Below are 10,759 nucleotides of genomic sequence, written 5' to 3' on the forward strand. Positions count from 1 at the left end.
AAATTCAAAAAGTTCATGGCACCTATGTGCCAGGCACTATACATGTTATTTAATCCTCCTATAACCAATGAGAGGGGAATACCAGAATCCCCATTTTACAGATGAGAAAACTAAGGTCGAGGCCGCATTCACCTGCCTAAGCCCATGACGCAGTTAAGGGAAAAAACCTGCAGTGCGCTGCCTCCCCCAGACCTGCTGGAGATTAATTAACGCGAGACCTTCAGACAGTGGCAGGAAAAAATGATGTAGAAACTCCAGCATCATCCCCTTACCATACTTTCTAATGACAGGAATATTTTTAACAGAAGGGACATGTTCCTGTTTCTAACGAGCCATCTAATATTTTGGAATCATCATGGTTCTCCCATGTAAAGAAAATGAGCTCTAACTCTGCCCAGCGGCAGGCAGTGCCAGACTTTCAGATGCCCTTGACCCGCAGCGCCCACGTGTCGGCCTCGTTAATCACACAGTCACTCTGCACGTCCACGGGCTGGCTTCCGACCTCATCATGTCATATCGCTGGGTCACAAGAGTGCTCGTAATCTACTCAGAAGTGACTTTGCAATTACAAGGTACAGCTTGATGCCATCATGTTGTCAGTTATTTCACCTTGCCAGGGTTTACAGACCCGCAGACTGTCATTCGGATGTTTGTGAAATCCCAGTGAAAACCCATCAGAACCGTGGCCAGGGCCCTCCCAGGGACTTGCTTTTCCATCGTCGCGAGTTGATTCGGATCCTGTCAACCACACCACCCTCCTCCACCCCCACGGCGCCCTTCACTGAGCAACCCCCTCTTTGCTTGTGGGGTTCTGTCTTCGCCATTGCTCCCCCAGTTCGTCCCTAATTCCAAACCCACAGAGAAGGAAGCCCAGGTTATAACGGGCGTTCTAGGTTTGCATCAGGTCAAATCACACTGCAAGCCGCCGTGAGGGGCATTGAAACCCTTCCCTAGAACTCGAATGTTGCTGTCAGAAACGCGACCCGAGCTTGGGGTCTCTTCTTCACACGGATCCCGCAGTTACAGGAATTGACACGCAGCCCTTTTCAGTTACAGTATCTTCATGGGACTTGTTAGTCACTATTTCTTCGCAGTTTCCTCGTCGGTGTAGTGAAGACCCATCTCTGGGCACACTGGCTGTTCTCTCCGACCTCTCGCTGAGTGGCAGTGCTACTGGCTTACCCGGGTGCTATGCCTTTGGTTCTCAGGGAATCACCTGTGAGAAGGCTGGTTTAGAACCCATCTGGCTAGTTCAGCTTCACAGGAAATACCTGCTCTAAAGACGTCACGTGGATCTTCGCAGGAGCAGCATTGACAAGGTCAGTTTTCAACCCGCAATTCTGGACTCCTCTGCTTACGCTTTGGATTGACACAGTGGAATAGTGAAGGAAATGCGTGTTGCACCGTCGCGCCCCCCGCCCCCGCCCATCTTTATCTTTTGTAACAGAGACCCTTTGAGTCACAGATCAAATGTTTCACTCACCGCCACCAAAATACTAACCTCTTCCATTATTCCGCAGTGAAACTTAATTTGCACCCAGAGGAGATGGAGTGTGACTTCATTGTTTCAGCTGTGCGCTCCGCCTCCCTTGTCCTTCAAGGGACTTGATGAAACGCATTCTTCCTACTCGGAAGATGAAATGGGATGTAGAGAGTTTATAAATTATTTGGGCATCAAAAGATCCTATATAGAGAGCCGCTAGTTAACAGAGACAGGAACGTTCATGTCCTCTAGCCTCCCAAAAGGATGACTGGAGATATTTCTGAGACAGCCAACTTTCCGAAGGAACGCCACAATTATTCCATGATTATATTGAAGAGGAATAATTATTTTCCATTTGGGGCCAAAAGAAATGGTGATTCTCCACCAAGCATGGCCCTAACCGGTTCGACACGTATAAATACTAGGTAATTAGCCAGTGTGTTTATGTGCGACATGCAGATGTATGACCTAGATACATCTCTAAAAATTAATTTAACAGTGCTGCACGGGGCCTGACTAATACTCGAACAAGTTTCTCCCCCCTTTAATGGTGAGCAGAAACCCTGAGGGCATTGCGTTTGATGGGAGTGACAGCTCCGTGAGATGCGGCTGGGGCTGGGAGTGAGTGTGCTGACTCAGAAATCAGAGGGGCGTTGTCAGCCAAATTGGAAACGTTCCACATTCAAAGGTATGTGGCTCGTCAGTGCTGCAGGCATACTTCCACCATCTCCCAGAGGAGGGGGTGCCTGCCTTGAGACTGATTTCTTCAAAGGAAAGTCGGTGTCGAACCTCGGATCTGCTTTACCAACTGTCCCAGGTTTTCCTCCAATTGTCTGATGTGCTTTGAATTCCATAGCAACTAAATGATCGAGGGGTTTTCTTTCCCCTTCTTCTTTCTTTCTTTCATTACCCTTTTTTTTTTTTGCCTCGAGAAGATTCATCATGTTCCTGAAACCACACGGGACATGGAGATCTCTGTCTATCAGATATGCTTAGAGATACGATCGCAGCTGTTTGTGTGTTTCTAAGATATCGCATAATTAAGTCTGATATCAGCGAGGGAATTCAAACAAACAATCCAGCAAGAAAAATAGGTATTTATGTCTATTTGCCTGGGATTTTCTTTAAAGTAGCTTCAGTTGCAGTCAGGATTAATTAATCCTGTGGCTGGCTGCTGTGAGGCGGGAGCAGAGGGAGCTTCCGTGGGATTTAGAAAGTGGGCAGGAGATGCGAGGGCTCAGACGGAAATAAGCATACCTAAAAGGACATGCGTGAAATAGCTAAAAGGGGAGCTTTTAGATCTGTTTGGTACAAGGGGAAAGGAGACTCAAATGGTTTAGCAGTTCAGTGCCAGTAGCAGAATCCTAAGCGCTTTAGCTAGGATTTGACCGGTCAGGGTACCCTCACACTGGAAGGGAGTTCTGAGGTTGTGACTTACGAAGGTGATTACAGGATTCTTGAGACTCTGTTGCAAACTCAGAAATGAGAACCATAGGCACACTCACCATAGAGTGTGACTCTGCACTAAGACGCACGGCAATAATAAGAGGACATGAGTGGGGTTCAGAGAGTAATTTAAAGCTGCTCCTCGCTCTGGAGAATTGACGGCTCCTTAGTTGCCTTCCGGAGGTTGGGTCTGGACTCCAGTCCTCTGTGCCTTTTTCCTATTTTGTCAGGTCTTTCTGAGGGTCCTGTTTGTTTTGTATCAAACAAGTAAATCTCTTTGTTGGGTCCTGCCTTGCATTACCACTTACGCAGCTGTTCAGATTCTCAGCTCTCAGACAGAATAAAGCGTGGCATTAGCACGGCGCTGTAGGTTTGCATCAGGTCAGAGCCCATTACACGTTGCTATGAGAAGCATTAAAATTATTTCCTAGAACTCGAGTGTATTGAGCTATAAATAATAGACAACCTCACAGTGGATTAAACCATAAGGAAGTTCTATTTCACTTAACAAGAAAATCTGGCAGGAGGAGTTCTGGGAGGGAGAGGTGGAGACTCAAAGGTATTTCTCTCTTCCCCAGCCTCAGCAGATGGGCTTCTCCCCTCACTGCATGGCTTCCTTGGTTCAGGGCCTCACCTCCTCCGGGGACCTTGTACGAGGCAGGAAGGGAGAGAGGCTGGCGACGTAGCTTTCTCCTTTAGAATTCCCTGATCTTTCATCAGAAAGGAAAATCGTCCTCAGAAGCCAACCCTGCCCTGCATCACATTTTCTCTTGGCTCTCATTGGCTAGGGCTGACTCACATGCTTACCCTGGACCAATCCCTGGTGAGGGGCAAGGGATTACCGTAATTGGATTAGACCCTGTCTACTCAAGGTGAGATCCAAGGAGAAAAAGAATTGTACCCCAGGCCTCTCCTGGACCTGAATGTAACAAGAGCTCCCTGCATTTATCAAGAGCTTCTGGTGTTCGGGTGGACGTGGAATTGTGAGACACACCAGCTTGAATGGTTCTTCTGCTGGGGCAGGATACATTGCAATTTGGGAAAATCAGGATTATGCTAGTAAGAAAGGTGGGGATGGCTTTGGATCACCCTCAGTGTCTACCAAGATCTTCTAGTCCATCTGCACATGTACTGGGATTATCACTCGTTTTGGTGGCTATTACTTTTTCTCCAAAATGCTCTGCAAAAAAGGAAGGAAGGAAGGAAGGAAGGAAGGAAGAGAGAAAGAGAGAGAGAGAGAGAGAGAGAGAGAGAGGGAGAGAAAGAAAATAAATGCTGGCTGATGACATTACACAGTAACCCAGGGAATGGCTCGGGCTCACTTGAATGGCCCTGCAGCTCTCTGCCTTGTCTGCTGGCACTTGGATCAGCGGAGCATTTTCCCTGAGTGCTGAGGCAAAGGCATGTGGGCTGCCCATGCCCTTTCATGGGAGGGATCACTTCCTGAGCAGGATCTGAGCTGAAACGGTTCCGCCACGGTGGTAGGCTAATGTCCCCCCAGAGACCCGTGTCCTAATCCCTGAAACCTGACCATACAGGACAGAGAGACTTTGCAGATACGATAAAGGGAAGGATTTTGAGAAGGGAAGTTTATCCTAGATTATCCAGCCAGGCCCTAACAATAATCACAGATGTCCTCACAGCAACAAAGCAGAGGGCAGTTTGACTTCAGAAGAAGAGACGACAATGCGACAACAGAAGCAAGGATGGCAGCAATGTGGCTACAAGCCGAGGGGTGCCATTTGCCTCCGGCGACCGGAGGAGGCAAGAACAGACGCTCCCTGGAGCCTCCGCCCTGCCAAGGGCCTGATTTCACCCCAGTGAGACTCATTTTGAACTGTTGGCCTCCAAAGCTATAAAAACAAACAAACAAAAACATCTCTGTCCTTGTGAGCCGCTGGTGTTGTGGTCATTTCTCACGGCCGCCCCAGGAAGCTAACACACCCATCTGGGCATCGCTGGCATTCCTGTCCCACAACTTTAAATCCAGCGATGTTACCTTTTTGTTATTTTCATGTAGCTTACAGATGGAATGTTAGATTTTTTTACAAGACATTCAAATATTGTCAAAATGAGATCCTGTCTGGGTTACAATAATGATTAGACTCTAGGAAGCCTGCAGAGACAATTACCCTGCCTATCGTGGTGGCAGGTCCTTGGTCACCATCGTCATCCTACCCCCAGCAGCAGGAGGGCCATGAGGGTGAAGGGAGGTGGGGAGCAAAGGGGAGCCTGAGATGAGCACCCCAATCCCGCCCCCCACACACATGCAGCTTGACTTGAATTCAGCAGCTCATAGGGTAGTGGGGAAAAAAGCACAATTAGAAAACCAACTTCACACACACTCTCCAGAGCTCATTCTATTGCGAGCCTGGTACATTGCACTGCCCTCCACCCACACCATTTGACAGGATGATGAAAGACAGAGAGAGGTCAAAAGCAGAAGCTCTGAGGAGACTACACATGCCACCAAAAGGACTAAAGGGTGGTCCTTAGCAGCTGTGAGGGGACATGAATAGGATCTGGAAAAGACTGCGAGGGGACGGGAAGGTCTCCTGCAAAGCAGGGACAGTCACCCGGGGAGTAGAGGCCACAGCCCAGCCCAGGGGTGGCGGGCGAGGAGGGGAGGCTGTGATTCCGCAGCCTGCAGGCCTGACCTCCAGCCCCCAGCAGGGGCCACTCCCGGCCGTGGCGTGTTTGTGCTGAGGGAGGCTTTTAAAGGCGCTGTCCGGACAGTGTTCATCTCGGGCCATTCGGATGGAGATGGATGAGGGTCTGAAGTGAGGCAGACTAATGTGAAGAATCATTGTTTTCACTGCTGGGAAGGAGGGGGAAGAAGCTGTCACAATCTTGCAAGCACAGCTTTTTCTCAGAAATGAGCTCGCAGCCCTGGAGTCTGCTCTGAAACTCCGTGCACTGCTAAATGGTGCTAATAACGCCGGGCCCTCCCTTGTCATTCATTCCACCGCGGGTGGGTCATGGCGCTCCGGAGCCGTCTCCTCCACCACCAGTTCCTCCGGGCACTGCCTCATCCCTGGTCCTCACTCCTGTGTTTGGAGTCAGGACAGGGGACGCTCTCCTTCATGGTTACGGGTGAGCCTTGTGCCATAAACTGTCACCCACTTCATTGGGTGGGTTCCTGTGTTTGCTTTGTGTTTTGGACTTTGCCATTAAAATTCCTTTGTTGACACCATCTTGGTCAGTTGTCGGGGAAAGCAGACCTTGGCTTCCTGTCCCCAGAGAAGGAAGGAGCAAGTGAAATGCAGAAAAATAAAATACATCAGTATTCAGTTCTAAATTTTGAGATTTCTCTGGTCCAAGGTGTAGCACTCCATCAGTTCGACAGAATATTTAGCCAATAGGCCCCTGCCCTCAGCCATTCTCAGCCGCGGACAGGGGCCCCGACAGACACTGCATGGAGGACAGGGCGAACCCACAGAGGAGAGAGTGGAAGCCTTTGCCCTCTCTGTAGTCTAAGACGACAGCGAGCGCGTGCACGCGCCTGCGCTTTGGGCATCCTAAGGTCTTGGCTTTTGGCAGCCGCCTGTGGGGTATACGAGCCCAGGGCCAATGGAGGATCATCTGCCTCAGCAGGTACCAATGGGGATAGATGCCAATGGTCAGAGCAAGACAGGGCGGTAGCCAACACCAGAGATGCCACCGTGAATGCAGATAGTGGGGGACAGGAAGCATCTTCCCCGCTGACATGGAGATGCACCCCATCCTTCCCATTACCCTGCCCCCAACAGTGCAGACGTGGCTGGAGGGTCTGAAATGACTGGAAACCCTAAGAGAGGCCTTCAAGTAGCCTAGTTTTCTGAACTTGCCTAACATTCCGCCACAGTTGGAATGGAAGGCTGAGAAAAAAATGGTATAAGTTAGAGGTGACTAGTTACCCTTGTACACATGTGGCTTATGGAGTATTATATGTAATGTGCTCAGTTTGCTCTGCCTGCCTTAAATTAGGAATTTTACCCTAAGCTCTGGATTTCAGCTCGCTCTCTGGAGAGAACTCGGCTGCGTATGTCACCCACTTTCACTTGCTTCTCTATCCTTCCCTGCGGGGCTGAGCTGGACAGATGCTGACTCCCTCTGAAAGGTCTCACTCACCCGTGAACTCACCGACTGTGGTTCATAGGTGCCTAAAAATATTTATGATGCCCATCAGTAGCCGTCTAGAGGGGACAAACATTTCTTAAGTACTAGTTACGATGTCATCATGCTAGGAATGTGATGTGTAGTATCTCAGTCCATTCGATCCCCGTCAGTCACCTGCCATTATTGTCCGTACAGAGGGGGAAACAGGGCTTTGGGGGTCTCCCCAAGGACGTGTGACTGGTACTGAGCGGCCTTGTGAACTTGGAAGCCCACTGAATACAAGATCCGCGGGAGACCGGGAATCAGAAAGTGGGGAATGCCAGCTTTGAACAGATTCCTCCCTGACCCCACCCTTTTCCCCCTGCCTCAGTCACCTCCTCTGAACACACAGCCGTGAAGATGCCCTGGCAAGGGTGGGGGGCGTCTGATAAAGGGCCATGGAGACACCAGGCCCAGAAGGGCGCAGGGACCATGGCAGTGGGTCTCAGACCGTCGTTCTCTCTGGAACAGAGAGAGGTGCAGGTGGCTTCTTCCCTGGCAATCTCAGGCGGCATAGCATTCTGTAAGACGATGCTGGCCCTGTGGGTGTGCCCAACCTGGAGCATCTGACCTGCGCCCCTTGGAGCACGGAGAGGCAGGTGGCACAGAGGCTGAACACGTGGGCTCTGGGGTCAGGTAGCCTGGGTCCGTATCCTGGGTTGGCTTCAGGCAAGCCATTTCACCTTTCTGTGCTGAGGTTTCTTCACCTTCAAAGCAGAGATAATAGCAGTATCTACTTTGAGGCATTGCAGAGATGAATGAGTGCGTGATAAGCATAGGTATTTAGGACTGTCCAGCGCGGGGTTAGTGCTGTGAAGACACTGGCTGTCATTATGACGTGGCCGTGGGACCAGCTGGCAGGATTCACCAGCTCAGAAGCTGGGCACGATTCTCCAAAGAGCCAGTTCAGGGTCTGACTCACAGACAGGTTTCCTTGCTGTTCGGTCATGTCTAGCAGTGTGAGGTCTCTTGAATAAAAATGGGACCTCGAATGCATCCTTGTTTTACTCCTTTGGAAATTGGGACTGGCAAGACCTCGTTTGCCCAGGAGATAATCACTCACAGGCTCCAGTGAGCTGAGGCCTTTTCTGGGCAATCCGTCTGACTTCCAAGCTAACAGGATCAAGGTGGGCGATGGCGCCATCTCCCTGAACAAGGAAGGCAGGAGGCCCACATGGCGGAGTTCCTGCTGTGGGCCAGGCGCTGCTCTCCTTCCCACTTATCCCCCTGACACCTCCGTGTGAGGCATCCTTGGCCTTGCTTGTGTAAACAAGGAACCGGAAACCCCAGAGGAGTTGTCACTCACTCCCAAAGGCCAAGGTCTAGTGGGTGAATCCAGATTCACACTCAGGTCTACCTGACGGCAAAGCCCTGGGTCATTCCCCAACTCCACTCTGTTTATTTTTTGGGTTTTTTAATCTTTCTTTATCCTCGTTTTCAGGGAAACTGCCCTTGGCCCCTCTACACTCTACTGTCTGCTCCTCTCTGGGCCTTCCCATCATTCTCTGCTCAGAGCAATCCTTTGGTTCTGGTTGGTGGCATTTGAGCCCCTCGTGTTAGCCAGGCTCTCCACTCCAAGAGCCGCTTCCTAAAAGGCTAAGGACATCACCCAGAGCAGTATATGCCAGTGGGTAAAATACTAGACCCCCTAGGGACGTTCCGTATGCATCAACCTAAGAGACTACCCCTCCAGAGGCTAGGGTTCAGTCTGGTAGAGGGTGGTTGAGGAAATAATGGGAAACAAGACGTAATCTGTAAACCAGTGAGTTCCAGGACACTGAAGGGTCTGAGTAAGTGGATGTCACGTGGAGGACAGTGCACGTGGGCAAGGGGACGGAGTAGGAGGGGCCACATCAGGCGGGCCTGAGCAGCCCCAGTGACAGGTGAGCTTCGACTCTGAGTCAGATGGGGCCTTTGAGAGATTTTGCACGTAGCAATGATATGATCTGACTCTCTCTCTCCTCTGTACCAGTGGTATTTGGGATACCCTCAATCTGTCCTCTCAATCAAATCTTATAAAATAATTGGCCTAAAAAACTATCATTAAAAATATCATATAGAGTACAAATACCAAAAATATATGGTGAGAATAACTGTGCAGGAATTGTCCTATTAGTACTAGTTTGCTTTACAACCCTGAGCTACTCTAACTTAAAAAGTACCTGTTTCATACTCACAGGTGCACAGTGGTCAACATTCACCCCAGATACTCTGTCTGTTGCCTATGAGCACCCACAGAAGTTTTGATTGTCTTCATTACTATTTCAAAAGCTTATCTCTTATGATTATCTCAAAGTTTTTACACTCTGTTGAAATGTATATACATACAGAAATCATAAGGGTATGTATGGCTTGAAGAAACTTCTCAAAGCGAGCCTGCCTCTGTTCCCAGAACTGGATGGAGGGCCACATGTCACCCTCCCCAGAGCTGGCCTGTGGCTTCGTCCTATTGCTACTTTGACCTCGCCCAAGGGTGACTTCTTTCTTCACTTCTGCCTCCATAGACTTCTCCGGCCTACCTCTGAGCTTTGTCTGAGTGGAGGGTGAGGTACATTCTCTCGCACGTCTGGCTTCTGTTCAACAACACGTTTGTGAGATGCAGCTGTGTTGTGCAACTGCTTGTGGCAGGTCCATTCTCCTCGCTGTGCCATTGTGTGCGGGGACCACGATGGATTGATCCATTCTGTTGTGAGCACGCTCTTTCAGGCCCTTTCAAACAGCGGGGCTCTGAGCATCCTCATACATGGCCTCTGAGGAACCTGTGTACACATTTACAAGTGACATCGTAAGGATCACAGTCAGCTTTGGTTCTGATGTATATTTTAAAGGAGCCACTCTGGCTTGCTGTGTTAAGTATTAGGCTCAAAGACGACAGGGGCAAGAGTGGACACAAAGAAACCAGCAAGAAGGCTAGGGGACAGCCTGGGAGGTACGAGTGCTGCTGGGACCAGGACAGCAGCAATCATTTGGAGGGTTCCTTGCGAGAATCTATGGTCTTGCTGGTGGTCAGCAGCCCGGCAGTGGCTTGTCACTTTAGCAGAGGCACTATGTCAGGAAGGCAGAGAAAAGTATTCCATGCCATTGTCCTGATGGCCCTCTGGGCGTGAATGCCTATACACATCCCACTCCCGGACATGGTGGCCACAACAACTACTGTCACCACCACCTGGGCCCAGCAGGAAGGCTCCCCAGAAAGCCTGGGTTGGCCAGCGATAGAAGATAAAGCGAGATCAGAGAGGAGCTTTTCAAATGGGTTTCTTCCCAGAGAGCTTGACTGCCATTCAAAGTCACAAAGATGTGTGTGTCAGACTCTTTGCTTGAGTCTCAAAGGAACTGATGCGCAACTTTGTCCATGCACAGCTCTTTTTCCAAGAGTTTTTTGAGCAACCAAAGATCCACAGTTGTCTAAAACACCTGACCCTTTCTAAAGACTCCAGCGATTTCCTCCAGCACACTTCTTCCTTTGCAGACAAATATTTTACTATTCCGTCAACTTCCTCTTCACGCTCTTCATGAGGATTTGTGTCTGCAGGTGTCCAACGTGGAACATTTGGAACAGTCTCTCCCGAGCTCCCCCACCTACACCCCAGGCCCTCGGGCACACTTCTCTCCACGCCTGAGTTTTATGAGAACAGTGGTTCCTCCCTCTTTGCTGACCATCATTTTCACATGATTTTCTGAGTTTTTCTGAAA

Source organism: Phyllostomus hastatus, unplaced genomic scaffold, assembly GCF_019186645.2.
Source record: "Phyllostomus hastatus isolate PE091 unplaced genomic scaffold, TTU_PhHast_1.1 phas_scaffold_1066, whole genome shotgun sequence".
Taxonomy (NCBI): Eukaryota; Metazoa; Chordata; class Mammalia; order Chiroptera; family Phyllostomidae; genus Phyllostomus; species Phyllostomus hastatus.